The sequence below is a fragment of the Odontesthes bonariensis genome, chromosome 21 (assembly GCF_027942865.1).
Source record: "Odontesthes bonariensis isolate fOdoBon6 chromosome 21, fOdoBon6.hap1, whole genome shotgun sequence".
Taxonomy (NCBI): domain Eukaryota; kingdom Metazoa; phylum Chordata; class Actinopteri; order Atheriniformes; family Atherinopsidae; genus Odontesthes; species Odontesthes bonariensis.
The window spans coordinates 5,753,399-5,776,358 of NC_134526.1; the positions used below are offsets into that span (position 1 = coordinate 5,753,399).

General features: G+C 43.5%; 1 pseudogene; it reads left to right on the forward strand.

Annotated features, from left to right (window-relative positions):
• Positions 1 to 2,032: 2,032 nt before the first annotated feature.
• Positions 2,033 to 22,752, forward strand: LOC142371412 (calpain-15-like; annotated as a pseudogene).
• Positions 22,753 to 22,960: the final 208 nt, after the last annotated feature.

Consider the following 22,960-nt stretch of genomic DNA (forward strand, 5'->3'; position numbering starts at 1 on the left):
TATGCGGTTTCGAACACAGTCTAAGACTGTTAGTCTTTCTCTCTCGGTCGCCATCGTTCACTGTGAGGAGTGGAACGGAGCCGGAAGGTAAACAATCAATCAACCACTTTCACCATAGACGTCGCGACTACTCAAACTCGCATACTAACTCAGAAAGTTAGTAGGAGTAGTAGGAGTAGTAGGAGAAGTATGTGGTTTCGAACACAGCCTTTGTGTTTCACCTTTAATCCTTTTAAATAAGAAGCTTGATAGTAGAGCAGGATTCTACATTCTCTCTAATGTGAGAAACCCTCATGAAACGCGACAAAGCTGCATCCAACAAAGTATCCGAAGCACTTTTAGTTTCAGAGGTGTGGTCGAATTCTGCCGACATCCTTCCTTAATCTCATGACGTTCTCCAAAGACCTGAAGAGCAGAAACCGAACCAACATGAGGAGAAACGGCGAGGATCTGACAGTGGAGATGGAACCGGAGCGACTGATGGATGAAAACAGCTGAAGCAGAGTGTGAAACTAAACAGGAGCAGCAAGACAAACCAGAGAACCACAGATCAGAACCACAGATCAGACCCACAGATCAGAACCACAGATCAGACCCACAGATCAGACCCACAGATCAGAACCACAGATCAGAACCACAGATCAGACCCACAGATCAGACCCACAGATCAGAACCACAGATCAGAACCACAGATCAGAACCACAGATCAGAAGGCAAAGGTTTTTTTTTTTTTTATCAGGGCCGGTTCTAGGCTCAGGCGTTCAGGGGGCCCCTGCCCACACATGATAAACACTGTTCTGTACGTGGGGCTTTAATTTAAAACCCAAACAAGTCGGCGTCAAAAGTAATTTACAGAACTTAAAACAAAGCTGAACAAAGTTTAGTCAAATAAAATCTACAATAAAACGACTAATTACTGCTGGAAAGTGTTGAAATGTTGTCGAACCTTCAGCAGGAACCCGGTTAGCCTGTCGTATAGTTTGGGCTGAATGATCAATATATTACCTGAAACACCTGTGGTCAGATACAGGTGTGATCAGGTCCAGGTGTGATCAGATCCAGGTGTGATCAGGTCCAGGTGTGGTCAGATCCAGGTGTGGTCAGGTCCCGGTGTGGTCAGATCCAGGTGTGATCAGGTCCAGGTGTGATCAGATCCAGGTGTGGTCAGATCCAGGTGTGATCAGATCCAGGTGTGATCAGATCCAGGTGTGGTCAGGTCCAGGTGTGGTCAGATCCAGGTGTGGTCAGGTCCAGGTGTGATCAGGTCCAGGTGTGGTCAGGTCCAGGTGTGATCAGGTCCAGGTGTGGTCAGATCCAGGTGTGGTCAGGTCCAGGTGTGGTCAGGTCCAGGTGTGGTCAGATCCAGGTGTGGTCAGGTCCAGGTGTGGTCAGGTCCAGGTGTGGTCAGGTCCAGGTGTGGTCAGATCCAGGTGTGATCAGATCCAGGTGTGGTCAGGTCCAGGTGTGGTCAGGTCCAGGTGTGGTCAGATCCAGGTGTGATCAGGTCCAGGTGTGGTCAGATCCAGGTGTGATCAGATCCAGGTGTGGTCAGGTCCAGGTGTGGTCAGGTCCAGGTGTGGTCAGATCCAGGTGTGATCAGATCCAGGTGTGGTCAGGTCCAGGTGTGGTCAGGTCCAGGTGTGGTCAGATCCAGGTGTGATCAGGTCCAGGTGTGGTCAGATCCAGGTGTGGTCAGATCCAGGTGTGGTCAGATCCAGGTGTGGTCAGGTCCAGGTGTGGTCAGATCCAGGTGTGATCAGGTCCAGGTGTGATCAGATCCAGGTGTGATCAGGTGTTGTTTCCCCCTCGCGCTGTATCTTGTAATTTATCTAGACTGTTGCTTGTTTTTAAATTAATTTAAATGATTTTATTTGTTTTGTATTTTTAATGCTTCTTCCACTCCCCGCTGCAATGCTTTTATTTTACGTGAAGCACTTTGAACTGTTCTGTACATGAAATGTGCTACAAATAAATTTGATTTGATTTGATTTGATTTGACTGTTTCCCCAGGGCTCCGCCCCCTGAGCTTGCCATGGGAAGCTCCTCCTCCTCGCTGGTTGAAGATGCAGAGGTCGATGTTGCCCCCCGGGGTGCGGCCCTGCCTCCCTCCCCCATTATGGGATGTCTGAGGAGCAGCCAGAGCACCTTCATCCCCCGACAGCTGCCCCGCCCGGGCCGCCACAGAGAGCGCAGGTGAGGCATGGAAAGATTTTTTTCCCCCTCTGCTGGTGACAGGGTGAACTGCACCAACACTGCAGACACCTCGCTGTTCTGTCCCAGGGGCGGTGCTGCGCATACAGCTGTACGGGGGCCCAGGCCCCCCAGAACCCCACCAACAGCCTTACTGTATGCAGAAAACGAGCCTGTACTGGATGTATAAGAACATTTATTCAAATGTGCACGAACCTCAGCAGGTTTAACAGAGCTACAGGCTATCCAAGCAAATAAAAACCCCTTTGAGTTCAGCCATTTAGCTTTTTAATTCCTCTTTCTGTAGCTCATCAAACATAATCAAGTCAGCCTTTAATAAGAGGAAATGTTACTAAAAAACAGAATAATGAACAATATTTCAGTCCAGGTACTGAACATTTTTTAATCTTACTGTAGCACAGTCAATAAATACATCTACAAGAGGGAATATTGCAAAATAAAAAGTCAGAATTTTAAATTAAGAGTCCCTGATAAGTTATTCCCCTGATTGAGTAGCCTTTTAAACTAGCCTACCCACATTTTAGCCATTTATAATGCCTTAGATGTGTAGTAAATAGGCTATAATAGGCAGAATAGGATATTGTCTCACGTTTTTCATCTGACATGGAACCAGACTGTTTCAGCCTAAATGCAAACGTTGTGTATTTGGTGTAATTACAGTGGCCTATAGGTAGGCCTCTCACCTCCCTCCACTTCATGCTCAGTTCTCCTTGTTGCTTCTGACTCTGTAAGAAGTTCCTGATGTCCATGACCACGATGACATCATTCCATCAGTGTGTAGTGGTTCATATTACCGACTAGGCTTCCATTGGCAACATGTTGGGGTCCTATCCTCTGATAAAAGACGAGAGGGCCGCAGGATCTTACCTTCCAACTCTGATTTTACGTCCATTGGCTGAACATGCACAGACGCACCCAAAGCCTGCGAATACAACCTCTTCAATTCACTCTTTGGTAGGCCTGTGAGGGCTCGATTTAATGGAAGCAAATATGACTGGTTTGTTTAGTTTAATCAAGTTTTACTTTGACCTGGGTTTAAGACACTGGGAGATAGTTCTGTCTTTAAGTCGTGTAGATGGTATAACTATGAGTTTGTCGACTTTACGCAGGCACCTGAAGACTTTGCAGTTGTTCAGAAGGAAAGCCCGTTCAGATCTCCTAGACATAGCAAGGTTTCAAAGTGTTCAAGACGGGGCATGTATGGGCGGGGGCAGGAGTCACCTTAGGTCCACCGCTTGCAGGCTTGAAAATCTTGCGGGATTTCCAAGTATCTCGATATTTCCGAAAAAAATTAACCCGACAAACAGAAAAAAATTACCCCAAAAAACAAACCCAAAAATAAATTAGAAAGAAAAACCGGAGTTTTTGCAATACGAATGCAATACGATTCCGTACCAAACCTTTCTGCTGATGGACATAAAAGACTTCTTTACAGACGTGCCATCATGGAAAAGTCGTCCCTGATACACAACAAAGCAAAGGAGCCCCGGTGCAACCTTAATTATCTGCTGTAGCAGAGGACGCCCAAACCCTGAAAGGAAGGAGACGACAATCTGAAATCCCCAGAATCTGTTAGATAAGAAGGGCTTCATCAGCATCACTTTAACTTGTTTTATCAGATAGGTTGTTAATAGAGTCAAATGAAGTGTAAGATAAATGAAACTGTAAACAGGCATAAAAAAAAGGATTTTCACAGTTTTCACAGATTTAATTTTATCTAAGTCAGCGGGAAACAGGAACTTCTTCAGCCCAGCAGCAGACATCAAAAAGATTATTAAAGTAATTTAGTATAAAAATAATTTGAAAAATGACTAAAGCTACACTCATTTAAGGGCCTTAAAGGGGAACTCCGGGGCATTTGAAGCGCAATCCCATTGCTAGAGGTTGTCAAATACTGATAGTAGGACACAGACAGGTGCAAATCGGCGCTCCCTGTGCGGCGATTGCGCTGTTTGCACAGCCTGTCATGCTAGCGAAATACGTGGTGGCCAAGGGGCAAGTTCTAAACCTTCCACGTAAAACAACAACTTGCACTCTGCAGAAACGTCACACCACTTTATAAACCATCCGACAATAAAGTCACAAGCCTTACCATCAAAACCATATGCATGGTTCTCACATTACTGGCATGGGGACGTTACAAAACAACTTTATAAACAGCATGTCACTCACCGGTTGTCGGTATGCTCGCGCATGTGAAAGCCCAAAACAGTCAATGGACGATAATCCCATATCCAAAGCAATTATCTTCAAGTATTTAAAACATTACAACAATACATGCCCAGTAATATCACATGCGCGCGCATACCGACAAGAGACTGAAGTTCTGCTTTCAGAGATCCAGAAAGAACAACTTTAGGGTCTCTGAGACTGAAGTTCTGCTTTCAGAGATCCAGAAAGAACAACTTTAGGGTCTCTGAGACTGAAGTTCTGCTTTCAGAGATCCAGAAAGAACAACTTTAGGGGCTCTGAGGCTGAAGTTCTGCTTTCAGAGATCCAGAAAGGAAAATCTTTTTAGCAGTGTCAGCAGTGGAATTACGGGAACTGATAAGCCAAGAAATTGGAAGTCATTACGAGTGCTGTTAATTCTGTGTCACCTGTAGTTCGTAATGTCACCGAAATAAAGAAGAAATGGTTTAATGTGAAAATGGCTTTAAAAAAAAACCCAACAGACCGAACTGGTGAGCGCTGACTTTATGTCACGTGGCCGTCCTGGACCTGCTGCCATGAATTTTTGATGAATTGGTCGATATAAATTAAACCAGAGCCTCCCTTATTAATTATTACTGCATCTCTGTCTCATATACTGCGTATAAGTCCCAGCTCAGCCTCCTGCCGGCTCGGCCCGGAGTCCAGTTACAAGCTGACAGGAAATGTAAGGAAACTGGGGAAATCCCTGGAGATTGAGCTGGTCTGGAGAAGCACTCATCAGCCCTCTGCTGGGGATTTAGATCTGATGGCGCAGAGGTCAGAATCCTCTCAAACATTGTAAAGCAGAGGCAGGAAACAGGGCGACCAGGGAGACACATGGAACACAACAAAGGAAGCTCCAGATGCTTTTATTTTGTTGTTTGTGTCACCGTCAGAGCTTCTTATTTCTGTCGTCACATCATCACTCAGGCACAGAACGTCTGCCTGAAGCCGACAAACTAAAGAACTTAAATTAAATGATTTTATCAGGACATCCAGCATCTCTGCAGGTGTTAAACTTACCAGGTAAACTTGGTTAAATTGTGTTATTTCTGGGGCTGGGCGGGTTAACTCGTTATTATCGTGTTAAGTCGTTGATTATTTAACGCCGATAAATATTTTATCGGGCATTAACGCAGGTTTTATTTTATTTTATTTATTTATTTAAAAAAAATTATTTAATGATTTGGGGGTTCTTTTAATGGATAGGAAAGTTCAGAGAGACAGGAAGCAGGGGGCAGAGAGAGGGGGAACAACACGCAGCACAGGGCCGTCCGATATGGGACTCGAACCGGGTCTTTATTTTGGCTTTTATTATTGTAAAAGTCTGTTGCTCACATGCTTTTATTTTGTAAAAATCTGTTGCTCACAGGCTTTTATTTTGTAAAAGTCTGTTGCTCACAGACTTTTATTTTGTAAAAGTCATTGCTCACAGGCTTTTATTTTGTAAAAGTCTTTTGCTCACAGGCTTTTATTTTGTAAAAGTCTGTTGCTCACAGACTTTTATTTTGTAAAAGTCATTGCTCACAGGCTTTTATTTTGTAAAAATCTGTTGCTCACAGGCTTTTATTTTGTAAAAGTCTGTTGCTCACAGGCTTTTATTTTGTAAAAGTCATTGCTCACAGGATTTTATTTTGTAAAAGTCTGTTGCTGTCTGCTGTGGAACAGGAAAAGAAAGTAATCGGCGGATCCACCAAACATGGAGAAGGGTACGGAACTTTTACTCGGCCATTTTCATTTTAAAGTTCTTCCAGACGGCGGAGTCGACAGAACCAAAGTCATCTGTAAACACTGCCAAGTTGAATTGTCTTCTCAGCGTAGTAGTTCCAGTCTAAAATATCACTTAAAGGCAAAACACACAACTGCTAGCAGCAAGTCATTCAAGGAAACAGACAGTGGAGCGAGGCTTCTACATAAAAACTACAGAAAGATGCTGATGTTAAAAGTGTGTTTGCACAACAAATGTTATGGCACTTTCATTCATTCATATTTTAATTTGTAATTAAAATGTTTAATTAATTAATCGCATGATTTCCCTGATTAATCACGATTAATTGCATTTATACGCAGAATCCAAAAATGAGTCCAAAAGTAGCGTATAGCCTTTAGCATTTAGTTTTATTTTAAATGTGCTGCCATTTGAAACTTTAAAATGAATATGGCCGAGTAAAAGTTCCGTACCCTTCTCCATGTTTGGTGGATCCACCGATTACTTTCTTTTCCGGTTCCACAGCAGACAGCAGCAGAGTTTTACAAAATAAAAGCCTGTGAGCAACAGACATTTACAAAGTATAATAAATAATAAAACAGGGGTGGTCCGTGGCGTAGTGGGTTGAGCAGGCGCCCCATGTACAGAGGCTATAGTCCTCGCTGCAGCTGGCCCCGGTTCGAGTCCCGCATCGGACGGCCCTGTACTGCGTGTTGTTCCCCCTCTCTCTGCCCCCTGCTTCCTGTCTCTCTGAACTTTCCATTAAAGGCACAAAAAAAAAATATATATATATATATATATATATATATATATATATATATATATATATATGTATAAATATCTTAAAAAAAAATAAAACCTGCGTTAATGCGCGATAAAATATTTATCGTCGTTAAATAATTAACGAGTTAACTCTCCCAGCCCCAGTTTAAAGTGAACAGTTAATGTGTAGGACTCTCTGCTGGCTGTAAACTCAGCCTCAGTGAGATTAAATTAGCCGCAGATGCACCAGAAGACGAGCAGTTATTGTTGCTGTGCTGCAGCTTCTTGTGTCATTTCCATATTCATGCATTTTAATGTCCTCCCTCCAGGCTGCACGGAAATGTGCATCCTGATATATTTGGGTTTTCTCTCATATCTTCTCATATCATTTCTCTCATATATTCGGAGGCTTTTTCATCTCCAGGGATTTCAGGGACATGAAAGCTGATGTCTGTGATGTCATCGAGCGAATCGGATCAAACCTGTCAGGAACCTCCACAGAGTTAATAACTCATCACTTAGACCTGTGATCAGGGAGGAAGCCGAAATATGAACATTTTAATGCATTTACTGGAATGAAACAGTTTGTATAAAGGCTTCTTCTGACCAATGTTACACAGGTAAACATGAAATTAACATTAATTCATAAATTAAACACACGTTGATGACATAGTTCCATATTTAATCTTTAAAAATGAGAGCGTCCTCTTTATTTCAGCCTGTATTTATGTGTTTCAGCACTTATTTATTTAATTTATTCTGGTTTTATCCTGCATCTGGGCTGGTTTCTGACGTCTTTTTCAAGGTTCCAAACTTGGTTTTAGACTCAGATCTGATCTCAGTTTGGGTTTGGTTTGATTTTGAGAAGATTTTCTCTGTTGTGGATCAGATTTAGACCATCTAGGTCTGTTGTGGGACTCAAACCAGCTGCAGCGAGGACTATAGCTTCCGTACATGGGGCGCCTGCTCAGCCCACTACGCCACGGACCATTCCTGTTTTCAGCCTGTTTTCCGCCTGTTTTCTGCCTGTTTTCGGCCTGTTTTCGGCCTGTTTTCAGCCTGTCTTCAGCCTGTTTTCAGCCTGTTTTCAGCTTGTTTTCGGCCTGTTTTCCGCCTGGTTTCAGCTTGTTTTCAGCCTGTTTTCAGCTTGTTTTCGGCCTGTTTTCCGCCTGGTTTCAGCTTTATTTCCGCCAGTTTTCCGCCTGTTTTCAGCCTGTTTTCAGCCTGTTTTCCGCCTGTTTTCAGCCTGTTTTCAGCCTGTTTTCAGCCTGTTGTCTGCCTGTTTTCCGCCTGTTTTCGGCCTGTTTTTGGCCAGTTTTCGGCCAGTTTTCCACCTGTTTTCAGCCTGTTTTCGGCCTGTTTTCGGCCTGTTTTCCGCCTGTTTTCCGCCTGTTTTCCGCCTGTTTTCCGCCTGTTTTCCGCCTGTTTTCCGCCTGTTTTCTGCCTGTTTTCAGCCTGTTTTCAGCCTGTCTTCCGCCTGTTTTCGGCCTGTTTTCAGCCTGTTTTCGGCCTGTTTTCGGCCTGTTTTCCGCCTGTTTTCGGCCTGTTTTCAGCCTGTTTTCAGCCTGTTTTCAGCTTGTTTTCGGCCTGTTTTCAGCTTGTTTTCAGCCTGTTTTCAGCCTGTTTTTGGCCTGTTTTCAGCTTGTTTTCAGCCTGTTTTCTGCCTGTTTTCCGCCTGTTTTCCGCCTGTTTTCCGCCTGTTTTCGGCCTGTTTTCCACCTGTTTTCGGCCTGTTTTCCGCCTGTTTTCCGCCTGTTTTCCGCCTGTTTTCCGCCTGTTTTCTGCCTGTTTTCCACCTGTTTTCAGCCTGTTTTCGGCCTGTTTTCCGCCTGTTTTCCGCCTGTTTTTGGCCTGTTTTCAGCTTGTTTTCAGCTTGTTTTCCGCCTGTTTTCAGCCTGTTTTCTGCCTGTTTTCGGCCTGTTTTCCGCCTGTTTTCAGCCTGTTTTCCGCCTGTTTTCAGCCTGTTTTCTGCCTGTTTTCCGCCTGTTTTCCGCCTGTTTTCCGCCTGTTTTCCGCCTGTTTTCCGCCTGTTTTCCGCCTGTTTTCCGCCTGTTTTCCGCCTGTTTTCAGCCTGTCTTCCGCCTGTTTTCGGCCTGTTTTCGGCCTGTTTTCAGCCTGTTTTCCGCCTGTTTTCCACCTGTTTTCAGCCTGTTTTCCGCCTGTTTTCCGCCTGTTTTCCGCCTGTTTTCGGCCTGTTTTCAGCCTGTTTTCAGCCTGTTTTCAGCTTGTTTTCGGCCTGTTTTCAGCTTGTTTTCAGCCTGTTTTCAGCCTGTTTTCGGCCTGTTTTCAGCTTGTTTTCAGCCTGTTTTCTGCCTGTTTTCCGCCTGTTTTCCGCTTGTTTTTGGCCTGTTTTCGGCCTGTTTTTGGCCTGTTTTCCGCCTGTTTTCCGCCTGTTTTCCGCCTGTTTTCCGCCTGTTTTCCGCCTGTTTTCCGCCTGTTTTCGGCCTGTTTTCCGCCTGTTTTCCGCCTGTTTTCAGCTTGTTTTCAGCTTGTTTTCCGCCTGTTTTCAGCCTGTTTTCCGCCTGTTGTCCGCCTGTTTTCCGCCTGTTTTCGGCCTGTTTTCAGCTTGTTTTCAGCCTGTTTTCGGCCTGTTTTCCGCCTTTTTTCAGCCTGTTTTCCGCCTTTTTTCAGCCTGTTTTCGGCCTGTTTTCGGCCTGTTTTCCGCCTTTTTTCAGCTTGTTTTCCGCCTGTTTTCAGCCTGTTTTCAGCCTGTTTTCCGCCTTTTTTCAGCCTGTTTTCGGCCTGTTTTCGGCCTGTTTTCCGCCTTTTTTCAGCTTGTTTTCCGCCTGTTTTCAGCCTGTTTTCAGCCTGTTTTCAGCCTGTTGTCAGCCTGTTTTCCGCCTGTTTTCAGCCTGTTTTCCGCCTGTTTTCCGCCTGTTTTCCGCCTGTTTTCAGCCTGTTTTCGGCCTGTTTTCAGCCTGTTTTCAGCCTGTTTTCAGCCTCTTTGTGCTTTATTCCACAGTGAGACTCTGTCTGTGTTTCCTCTGCAGCTTCTCTTCCGGTTCGATGCCCCTCCCCAGGACCCAGTGGGCCTGTGGCTGCTGCACCTTCCTGAACGCAGCCGGCGCCCCCCGCTGCACCATCTGTGAAGCCCCCCGGCGGGGCCCGGACCCCCGCTGGGTGCTGCCCGGCACCGGCCGGGGGGTGGCGGGTTGGTCCTGCCCGCGCTGCACGCTGGCTAACTCCCGTGGAAGCGCGTCCTGCTCGCTGTGCGGCTACACGGGGCCTCCGGACCCGCCGCAGGACTCGCCCCGCCCCCAGCGCTCCAGCAGCTGCTCGGGGCCCCTGAGGGCCCCGGCGGCCGGGGACGCCTGGGCCTGCCTGAGGTGCACGCTGCAGAACACGCCCGCCTCCGCGTCCTGCTCTGCGTGCGGCGGCCCGCGCAAACTGTCTCTGCCGCAGATCCCCGCCGAGGCGCTGCTGATGCCCGAGGGCAGCGACCGGGCGGTGCGGGCGCCAGACGCCGCCGCGGGCGCGCCTTCACTCTCCATCTCCACCGGGGGGCAGTATTCACCGGCCGAGGCTTCATACCCGAACACGAACTCTGCGGCGCCCGCTCGGCCCCCGGGACACAACAATCCGGTCCCCTGCAGCCGCAGAGAGGTTCCCCCCCCAGATGTTGGGCTGATGCAGGCCCCCGGCACCGCGGCCCCCCCTCCAGCGCTGCCCGCCCCCCCCCCAGCACAAAGAGCCGCCGGGGGGCAGGAGGCTCAGCGTCCTCAGGGAGGAGCTGTCCCTGCGGTCGCCTGCGCTGGACGCCGCCCCCTCAGAGACGGAGGAGTGGGCGTGCCCGGCGTGCACGCTCATCAACCAGCTCACAGCCAATCACTGCCTCGCCTGCCACACGCCTCAGCAGCCCGGCGCCCACCTGAAGCCGGCGGCGTCCCCCAAGAGGAAAGAGAGCAAGCTGGTGGAGGCGCTGCGGCAGAGCGACGAGGGCGAAGCCAAAGAGCTGTGGGAGAACATCGTCAGCTTCTGCAGAGAGGTGGGTGTTCGCTGGCCGGGAGCAGCAGGTAGCCCCCCTGCTGAGAGCCCCCCAGCAGGGAGCAGCACGGCTCAGCTTCAGCTTCTGTGTTTACTTTGTGGTAAAAGTCCAGCAGCTTCAGGAACATTTGAAGCAGCCGGTGTTTGAAAGTGGTTCAGTCGTGTCTTATCTCCCATCAGGGGCGGTGCTGCGCATACAGCTGTACGGGGGCCCAGGCCCCCCAGAACCCCACCAACAGCCTTACTGTACACAGAAAACGAGCCTGTACTGGATGTATAAGAACATTTATTCAAATGTGCACGAACCTCAGCAGGTTTAACAGAGCTACAGGCTATCCAAGCAAATAAAAACACCTCTGAGTTCAGCCATTTAGCTTTGTAATTCCTCTTTCTGTAGCTCATCAAACATAATCAAGTCAGTCTTTTACAAGAGGAAATGTTACTAAAAAACAGAATAATGAACAATATTTCAGTCCAGGAACTGAACATGTTTTAATCTTACTGCAGCACAGTCAATAAATACTTCTACAAGAGGGAATATTGCAAAATAAAAAGTAAAAATCTTAAATTAAGAGTCCCTGATATGGTCTGATAAGTTATTCCCCTGATTGAGTAGCCTTTTAAACTAGCCTACCCACATTTTAGCCATTTATAATGCCTTAGATGTGTAGTAAATAGGCTTTAATAGGCAGAATAGGATATTGTCTCACGTTTTTCACCTGACATGGAACCAGACTGTTTCAGCCTAAATGCAAACGTTGGGTATTTGGTGTAATTACAGTGGCCTATAGGTAGGCCTCTCACCTCCCTCCACTTCATGCTCAGTTCTCCTTGTTGCTTCTGACTCTGTAAAAAGTTCCTGATGTCCATGACCACGATGACATCATTCCATCAGTGTGTAGTGGTTCATATTACCGACTACGCTTCCATTGGCAACATGTTGGGCTCCTATCCTCTGATAAATATGATGTGAGGGCCGCTGGATCTTACCTTCCAACTCTGATTTTACGTCCATTGGCTGAACATGCACAGACTCACCCAAAGCCTGCGAATACAACCTCTTTGGTAGGCCTGTGCAGCTTTGGCTAAAGGAGGTCACGTGGTTGAAATAATGAAAATTGGGGCTGTGTTATTCTTCCTTGGCACATATCAGTCATAGCGTAGTCTGAAGGATGTATTTGGGAGTTTTTACAGGGGCCCGTGCCCCGGTAAAAAGTGCCGGCTGACGTGTCTTCTGTCCCGTCCCAGAACTCGGTGACCTTCGTGGACGACAGCTTCCCCCCCGGTCCAAAGTCGGTGGGCTTCCCGCTGGACGACAGCGTCCAGCAGCGCGTCAACAAGTGGCTTCGGCCTCAGGAAATCAGCTGCGTTAACTTCAGAGACCGCGGGGTCAGGTGGTCCGTGTTCCGCACGCCGCGGCCGTCTGACATCCTGCAGGGGCTTCTGGGTAACTGCTGGTGAGAAGAACAAACAACAGGTTAAAATAACAGCAGGCCTGGGAGGGTTAGAATGGATAATAATAAACCTACAGTCAGATAAAGAGATTTTAGATTAGAAAATACTGCTGAAAACATACAGAATTACTTCAAAATGACCACCTAAATACTTTAGTTACACTTGAAATTTTTTCTTTAATTTAGTCTTTTACATTTTATTTCTGCTGTTATTCCATCAGACGTTTGTTTAAAAAATATCTGATAAATGAGATTTTATTTATAAATTCTTAAAGAAATGATTTTGCAAACGTTTACAATTAGAAATATATATATAATTATATATATAAAATGAACATATTTGTAAATAAACCATGAATTTGTTTTTATATTTACACATTTATTAATTTTTTCTCTTTAATTTCTGATTATTTTATCATTTATCAGATATTTTTCATTATTTTATTGATTTACTGAATTCTGGTGACACTTTTTTAATAAAAGATATAAAATCTAAAATTAGATGAATTATTTTTATTTACTTCTCATAGAAATAAATGAAAAAACATCAAATATAGTCTGATGTATGAATAAATACAAATAAAATTGAAGCTAAATAAATAAAGATAAATAAATTTATTCATCTATTCTAAGTTAAACATCTTTTTATTTTCAGGCTAATTTAATGATTTATTCTTTTAAATCTTAAATTAGTTAAAATCAATTTATCATTTATCAGATATTTTTCATGATATTATTGACACTTTTTTTTATTAAAAGATGTCAAATATAAAATAAGATGAATTGTTTGTTTTATTTTCAGGCTAATTTAATGATTCATTCTTTTAAATCTTAAATTAGTTAAAGATTAGTCAAAATTAGTTTAACAGGTGGATGAAAGCTGTTTAAATATTTAAGAAGTTTAAGTTTAAAGTGAATTTAATTTGTGTTTTGCAAACAAAAAGAATAAAATAACATCCATGATGGGGAGTAAAAAGGCCTTAAAGCAGTGAAAATGGAACAAATGTTAAAAACTTTTGTTTTATTTTAAATATTTGCTCTTTTTTAATGAAATGTTGGCTGGAAGCCGTCGTTTTAAAGGAAGAATCCGCTGAAACTTCCATCTTTGGACGCAGGTTCCTGAGCGCCCTGGCCGTCCTGGCCGAGCGGCCCGAGCTGGTGGAGAAGGTGATGGTGACGCGCTCGCTGTGCGCCGAAGGAGCGTACCAGGTGCGCCTCTGCAAAGACGGGTCCTGGACCACCGTGCTGGTGGACGACATGCTGCCGTGCGACGAGAACGGACACCTGCTGTTCTCCCAGGTGAGCACGTTTAATCTAATTAATCACATGATTTCCCTGATTAATCACGATTAATCGCATTTGTACGCAGAATCCAAAAATTAATCCAAAAGTAGCGTACAGCTTTTAGCATTTAGCTTTATTTTAAATGTGCTGTCATATGAATGAAAGTACTGGAAAAAAATGCCCCTCCAAAAATAAGTAAAAAAACAACAAATAAAAGACGTTTTTGCTTGAAATAAGCAAAAAAAATCTGCCAATGGAACTAGTGAAAATCAGCTTGTCAAGATTTCTTGAAATAAGATGTGATATTTAGGACTTTTGAGTTAAAAGTGATCTTGAAATTAGCTTAAAAACCTCTTCAAATGTAAAAAAAAAAAGCTTGTTTCATATGAAATATGACTCAAAACAATTTGTTTTCAAGACTTTTTCATTTAACAAGATATTTCAGATGTATTGTCTTCAAACAAGTCCCTATATCTGGCTGAAATGGTACTTGTTAGGCAGTTGTGTCTTATATTAAGTGTAATGAGATATTTTGACGAGAAATGAGACAAATATACTTGGTAAGACTTAGATTTTTTTCCATTGAGTGCCATAACATTTGTTGTGCAAACACACTTTTAACATCAGCATCTTTCTGTAGTTTTTATGTAGAAGCCTCGCTCCACTGTCTGTTTCCTTGAATGACTTGCTGCTATCAGTTGTGTGTTTTGCCTTTAAGTGATATTTTAGACTGGAACTACTACGCTGAGAAGACAATTCAACTTGGCAGTGTTTACAGATGACTTTGGTTCTGTCGACTCCGCCGTCTGGAAGAACTTTAACATGAAAATGGCCGAGTAAAAGTTCCGTACCCTTCTCCATGTTTGGTGGATCCGCCGATTACTTTCTTTTCCGGTTCCGCAGCAGACAGCAACAGACTTTTACAAAATAAAAGCCCGTGAGCAACAGACTTTTACAAAATAAAAGCCTGTGAGCAACAGACTTTTACAGAATATAATAAATAATAAAACAGGGGTGGTCCGTGTTGTAGTGGGTTGAGCAGGCGCCCCATGTACAGAGGCTATAGTCCTCGCTGCAGCTGGCCCCGGTTCGAGTCCCGCATCGGACGGCCCTGTGCTGCGTGTTGTTCCCCCTCTCTCTGCCCCCTGCTTCCTGTCTCTCTGAACTTTCCATTAAAAGCACAAAAGCCCCCAAATAAATAAATTAAAAAACTGCGTTAATGCCACCCTGAACCTCCTCCTCCTCTTCCTCCAGGCCCAGAGGAAGCAGCTCTGGGTGGCTCTGATAGAGAAAGCTTTGGCCAAGCTGCACGGCTCCTACTTCTCTCTGCAGGCGGGCCGGGCCATCGAAGGTCTCTCCACGCTGACCGGGGCCCCCTGCGAGTCGCTGGCCCTGCAGGTCAGCGCCACCAACCCCAAGGAGGAGCCCATCGACACGGACCTGATCTGGGCCAGAATGCTGAGCTCCAAAGAGGCGGGGTGAGGAGTCGGGGAGCCACCGGGCCCGGAGGTCCTGTTGGGCGGTCCCGTTAATGCCGGCTGTGTTTCAGGTTCCTGATGGGGGCGTCCTGCGGGGGCGGGAACATGAAGGTGGATGACGGGGAGTACGAGTCTTTGGGTTTACGTCCACGACACGCCTACTCCGTCCTGGATGTGCGGGATGTGGACGGCCACAGGTGAGCAGGAACACATCTGTGTTCAGCCGGACCTTCTGGCTGTTTGTTGGTCCTGAGACTTCCTCAGAACAGCTTCATGACCTCAAATTATTTTAAATCCTGCTTTAAACCAACAGGCCTGGGAGGGTTAGAATGAATATTCTGTTGATGGAAGTTGTCCCAAACAGAAAACCTACAGTCAGATAAAGAGTTGGAAAGTCTCCATATATTTTAGATTAGAAAATACTGCTTCAAAATGACCAAATAAATACTTTAGTAAAACTTTTACTTTTGCTTTGATTTAGTCTTTTACATTTTATTTCTGCTGTTATTCCGTCAGATGTTTGTTTTAAAAAATATCTAAGATTATATTTATAAATTAAAAAAGAAATGAATGTGCAAACATTTACAATTTAAAAAATATATAATTATATTTATAAAATGAACATATTTGTCAAATAAACCATCATTTTTTTTTAGATTTACACATTTATTAATTTTTTAATTTTTATCATTTATCAGATATTTTTCATAATATTATTGACACTTTTTTTAATAAAAGATATAAAATAAGATGAATTTTTATTATTTTACTTCTCAAATAAATGAAAAAACATAAAATATAGCCTGATGTATGAATAAATACAAATAAAATTTAAGCTAAATAAATAATAAAGATAGATAGAATAAATTTATTCATCTAATTTAAACATCCTCTTTTTATTTTCAGGCTAATTTAATGATTTATTCTTTTAAATCTTCTTTTAATTAGTTTAACAGGTGGATAAAAGCTGTTTAAACCTGAATATTTAAGAAGTTTAAGTTTAAAGTGAATTTAATTCGTGTTTCGCAAACAAAAAGAAAAAACATTGATGTTAGAAGAAGAAAGTGTAGAATGATGTGAAGCGACAAAGGGATTTTGCACGCAGCCGTGTGCACGTGTGTGCACGTGAGTGACGTTTGTGGTGTTGCAGGCTGGTGCAGCTCAGGAACCCGTGGGGACGCTTCTCCTGGAACGGCGCCTGGGCGGACGACTGGCCCCACTGGCCCCTGCTGCTGAAGAGGGAGCTGTGCACGCAGCGGGCCGAGGACGGCCTGTTCTGGATGGACTTCTGGGACTTTATCAGGTGCACCAAGAGCCCACAGCTCACGGTTCCAGGCAGAACACCAGCTAAAGAAAGTCTGAAAACAACAAGTTTCATTTAATGTCTGAGCCGTTAGAAAGCTCTGAGTCTGCATTTCCATCACTGAAACACACAGTTTGAGCTCTTTGTCTTCATGAAATAAGACAAACTAACCAGATTTATTCAGGTTTGTTGTGAAAACAAACCTGAATAAATCTAAATGTCTCAGGGATTTAAAAATTAAAAAGATCAGAAACATTTGAAAAGATTTAAAAAGTCCCATTAATAAAACAGAAGCATGCTTACAGAGTGTCTTTTCTCTCCAGGTACTTCGACTCGGTGGATATCTGTAAGATCCATTCGGACTGGCAGGAGGTTCGTGTTCCGGGCGCTTTCCCCCGAGGAGCCAACGTGCCGCTGATGGTGGTGTCCATGACGGTGCTGGAGAGGACGGCCGTGGAGCTGGCTCTGTTCCAGCAGGGCAGCAGGTGGGGCACCAACTCTTCTTCTGAGGAGGATCACTTCGCCTTACTGTGGTGAAGAAGCAGCTCTGCATCTGTTGTTGTCATGACAACAGCTTTGTTTTCCTGGAGGATTCATATCAGTTCTGACCCGGACCTCATTTCTTTGTATATTTGCAGGAAACCAGGAAATCGGTGCAAAATTCAAACGTGAACATAAACCCAGAATCTGAGTCAGAACCAGAGTTAGTTCAGCTCTGAGCAGCTTTAAAGTGAATATCTGCAGATGTTTCCATGGTAACAGCTGCAGAGATTCACTGAAACATGTTCCAACATGAACATAAACCCAGAATCTGAGGCAGAACCAGAGTTAGTTCAGCTCTGAGCAGCTTCAAGGTGAATATCTGCAGATGTTTCCATGGTAACAGCTGCAGAGATTCACTGAAACATGTTCCAACATGAACCTAAACCCAGAATCTGAGGCAGAACCAGAGTTAGTTCAGTTCTGAGCAGCTTCAAGGTGAATATCTGCAGATGTTTCCATGGTAACAGCTGCAGAGATTCACTGAAACATGTTCCAACATGAACATAAGCCCAGAATCTGAGGCAGAACCAGAGTTAGTTCAGTTCTGAGCAGCTTCAAGGTGAATATCTGCAGATGTTTCCATGGTAACAGCTGCAGAGATTCACTGAAACATGTTCCAACATGAACATAAACCCAGAATCTGAGTCAGAACCAGAGTTAGTTCAGTTCTGAGCAGCTTCAAGGTGAATATCTGCAGATGTTTCCATGGTAACAGCTGCAGAGATTCACTGAAACATGTTCCAACATGAACATAAGCCCAGAATCTGAGGCAGAACCAGAGTTAGTTCAGTTCTGAGCAGCTTCAAGGTGAATATCTGCAGATGTTTCCATGGTAACAGCTGCAGAGATTCACTGAAACATGTTCCAACATGAACATAAACCCAGAATCTGAGGCAGAACCAGAGTTGTGTGTGTGTTTTATTTTTGTTTTTTTTTTCTTTTCATTTAGTGTTTTTTTTTTGTGTTGTTTCTGTTTTATTTTGTGTTTTTTGTTTTATTTCATGTTTTTTTGTGTTTCTTTTGTTTTCTTTTGTGTTTTTCTGTTTTATTTGGTGGCTTTGGGTCAGATTTCCTCCTGTTCATCTGCTGTAGATAGTTCTTTAGGCCTGACACTTCCTCTTCTGTCCTCCACTTGTCCAGTTTTGTTTTTACTTCTTCTTCTCTTTATTTATTACCTGCTTTAAAGCACTTTGGCACACCGTAAGGATTGTCTGTAAAGGGCTGTAGAAATAAAGTACATTTACATTTGCATTGATCAGTTTTGCTGTCTTTGTTCTGTTCTTCAGGCGTTGGGACACAGCAGAGAGCCACCTGCTGGACCTGTGTGTGCTGGTGTTTCGGGCCGCCTACGACAGCTCCGGCACTCTGACGCTCGGCCGGCTGCTGGCCCACAGCCGCCGCTCGGTCAGGAGATTCGTGGGCTGCGACATCATGCTGGAACCGGGCGAATACGCCGTGCTCTGCTGCGCCTTCAACCACTGGCACTCCTCTGTCACAGAGGGCTCAGGTAAGAAGGCCAAAACCCTGATTTTAAACCTTTTTATGAGCAGGATACTCACAAATATGCTGATAACCATGAGATCTGAAGCCTCAGAAAGCATCAAAGTTTGGCTGCTTGACTGATGAACCTGACTGGAGTTGTGTTTTCAGCGAGCAGCGGCAGAGCCGAGGCGCCCGGCTACATGCTGGCCGTCTACAGCTCCAGGCTGCTGATGGTGGAGCAGGTGACGGCCTCCAACACCACCATCGCCGACGCCGTCACCCAGCTGGCAGAAACCAAAGGAGAGCGGCACGAGGTGATGCTGCCTTCACTTAGCAGATCATAAAAAACGACAAAACGCTTGCTCCATAGTCGATGAGCTCCCGCTTCTGAGAGTGTTTTAAAGTAGAGTTTCTGGAGTGCCATGAGAGTCCAAATCCATGAATAAATGCTCCAACGAATCCAAAGAAAGGGCCGACTCTGAGAAGAATTTATTATTATTTTATTATTATTATATTATATTATATTATTATATTATTTATTTAACCATTTATCATTATTATTATTATTATATTTATTTAACCATTTATTATTATTATATTAGTTATTTAACCATTTATCATTATTATTAATTTAACCATTCATTATTATTTTTATTATATTATTTATTTAACCATTTATTATTATTATATTATATAACAATTTATTATTATTATATTATTTATTTAATCATTTATCGTTATGATATCATTTATTTAACCATTTATCATTGTTATTATTATTAAATTTATTTAACCATTTATCATTATTATTATTATATTATTTATTTAACCATTCATTATTATTTTTATTATATTATTTATTTAACCATTTATTATTATTATATTATATAACCATTTATTATTATTATTAAATTTATTTAACCATTTATCATTACTATTATTATATTATTTATTCAACCATTTATCATTATTATTATTATATTTATTTAACCATTTATTATTATTATATTAGTTATATAACCATTTATCATTATTATTATTATATTATTTATTTAACCATTCATTATTATTTTTATTATATTATTTATTTAACCATTTATTATTATTATATTATATAACCATTTATTATTATTATATTATTTATTTAACCATTTATCATTATTATTATTATTATTATTATATTTATTTAACCATTTATTATTATTACATTAGTTATTTAACCATTTATCATTATTATTATTATATTAGTTATTTAACCATTCATTATTATTTTTATTTTATTATTTATTTAACCATTCAGCTATAAAATGGCACCAAAGTTCCATTTTCAGAGTGTGTGAATATACTGAAGTAAAGTCCCTGAATACTTCGTCCTCTCAGGGTCGAGAGGGGATGACCTGCTACTACCTGACGCACGGATGGGCGGGGCTTATCGTCATGGTGGAAAACAGGCACCCACGACATCACTTGCACGTGTCCTGTGACTGCAGCGAAAGCTTCAACGTGGTGTCGACGCGCAGCAGCCTTAAAACGCTGGACAGCATCCCTCCTCTGCACAGGTTCAGCACAACACACACGTGCACGTGAATAAACCCGACCTGCATTTCTGCAGCCGGAGCAGAGGAGCGAACGCCGGCCAGAGATCCGTCAGAAGGCTCCCCCAAAGCGACCAGAACAGACGTGACGATGTGATGTAGCGTTCATTTATAAAACATCGCCATCAGGGAGAAGGTTGGAGATTCTGAGAGACCACGCAGGAGTCAGAAAAGAAAGATGTGACTAACCACAGAATAATCCAAACTAGAAAATTTCTGAAGAAATTTTGATGGGTGCCAGTCTACTGCCCGCCCTATCAACAAACCCTTTAGTTCAGTTAAAGTTGAGTCTCCTGTCACATATAAACTTTGAATGAGGTCTCTGTGATGTTGTATGGCTGAGTTAAGAGGCCTCCAAAATAGGGCAGTTTTTGGCATTTTTGGCTCGTTGAGTACTTTTCAATCGATTTTCCCATTGAAAATCGATTGAAAAGCACTCTGTGAGGCCCAAAATTCCTAAGACAAGTCTGCTGAAGACAGTTATGTCATTTTTACCAAGGTCCTGTTTAAAATACAGCTTTTATGGCATTTTCAAAATGGCCTCGGTAAGTGCTTTTCAATGCATTTTCCCATTGCATTGTGGGTATTTTCAAACTTCCCCTCAGTATCAGTTTAAAGGAGAAAAGCAGATCAGATTATAACATGAAGCTGTTATAACAGGGCATCCATCTTGGCTCTACCCTCATAAGTAGTCTTAGAACAGAGCAGGCTAACAAGGCGTTGCCCCGGTAACAGGAGCAGGCTAACAAGGCGTTGCCCCGGTAACCGGAGCAGGCTAACAAGTCGTTGCCCTGTTAACAGGAGCAGGTGCGGCTCGTCTGTGTCACTCACATGTACGCTCACTATGGCTTCTTGAAATTGCACTATAATTTTGACTGCACTCGACTGTCTCAAACAAACGGTCGCTGTTCGAAAAGTAAAAGTCGTATCCGAATAATTCTTGAACTGTCAGCGCCCCAAGAGACGGCAGAAGCCAGTGGTGTAATTTTCATTCAGCTACTATGTGTGGCTCGTTTGTTATGGCAATTTTAAAATCATTTTTACACATTGATTTTATGGTTATAGGCATTTATAATGGAAATGGAGAGGCGACCTCAGGCAATTTGCAATTTGTGAGGAATCTGTGAGGCAGAGCTCAATGAGTGTGACTGTGTGAAAGAGGACAAAAATACCTACATTTTGAAGTAAAATCTGTCCAGATCGGGCAGATATTTTGGACATGAGAGACATTTGTTTGAGGAATTGGTGCAGTATCGATTTTTGAGTGAGGATCTAAGTGGGAGAGACACCTCGGCCGAGATGTAGTCTTCCTAAAACGGAAACTGCTATTGTGTCAAAGCTGTATAATGTATCAACAAACCCTTTAGTTCAGTTAAAGCCGAGTCTCCTGTCACATATAAACTTTGAAAGAGGTCTGTGCGATGCTGTATGGCTGAGTTATAAGGCCTCCAAAATAGGGTCGTTATTGGCAGTTGACGCAGTTGGCTTAGCCAACTGCCAAAAACTGCCCTATTTCTGAATTTTCAATACATTTTCCCATCCACAATTTTCCCATTTTGCCGGAATACCTTTTGACTTCTGAGAGCCAAACGTAATAGCACACCGATCGAGGTGGTTGCGCAGACAGCGGTGTGCTTTTTATGCCGGTCGGACCATCGGTGCCAGACTAGTAGCGCGCCGAAATTCATGACGGAAACGGTAGAATAAGAGTCCGGCAACAGAGTAATATGTGTGTCTAATGCCTTCAGCATTGGCACCCATAATAATATCTGAACAAAATACCTGCTCACTCCCACCGTTCTCTGCTGGTTCACTGCAGCCAGAGGATAAATCAGGCAGTTTAACTCGTGTTTAACTCACCTTAAAGTGAGAGAAATGCTCGTAGACTTCCAGAATGATCTAACAACAAATAGACAAATAGAAAAGTCCTAATATTTGTATATTTTCACCTTAGTGAGGAGGATGCTGCAGAGCACACGTGCACACGTGCACACGTGCACACTTACCGAGCAGAATGGAGCAGGCGTCTGTAAAAAAAGGGAAAGGTTATCCAGGACGGGTCGAGCTCGGTTATAGATGGTTTTAATGTGTTAAACCAGCACTTTGCTTTGGATAAAAGTGTCTGCTAAATCCATAAAGATAAACATAAACACTTATTTTCTACATATAAGCTTTTATTGGGCTTCAAACAGTAAACACTCACACAGTTAAAGTGGCGTTAACTCGCTGCAGGGTGCATGAACGACCATGAACGGCCACTCTGAGCCACGTCTGTCTCTGCCCGACGCGACGGGGATTAAACGAGACGAAGCGGCTGCAAAAAGCCTCTGAAATTAGTCTTTTTGGCGTGTAAGGTACACAGAGACAGATGCTCACAGATTCTCCTGACTGTGTGACGCATGAGAGCAGCAGAAGTGTGTGAAACACCATAAACAGTTGCTCTTAGGTTCATGGAAAAGCCGCCGTCACTTTCCATGCTTCGTCTCCTTTAACTGTCGCTTCAAAGCTGCCACCATCTTTAGTTTCTGCTGTTCTTCAGCCAGAGCTCCACCTCCGTTAATCCATCTTTTTCCTTTTCAGACAGGTGCTCGTAGTTTTGTCTCAGCTGGAGGGAAACGCTGGATTCTCCATCACGCACAGACTGGCTCACAGGAAGGCGGTCCAGGCTTCTTTGGGGAACTGGAGTCCCCTGAAGGCAACGCACAGCCCGGCCTTGAGCCCCGAAACTGCAGGTCTGCATCAGCCTCGACCGCTATGACCCCCAGTCAGAGGAGGTGGGAGGGGCCAGAGGTGGTGGGAGGAGCCAGAGGACAGAAAACAGGGTTATTTTCTTTAGATAATGGACTGTTTCAGACACAGCATCACATTTAGCGAGCGCAGCAGAGGTTTCTTAGAGACAGAGCTCCTCCAGTCAGAAGGAAATCTCACCGGTCAGTTTAAAATAACCTCACAGCTGTTTATCATTA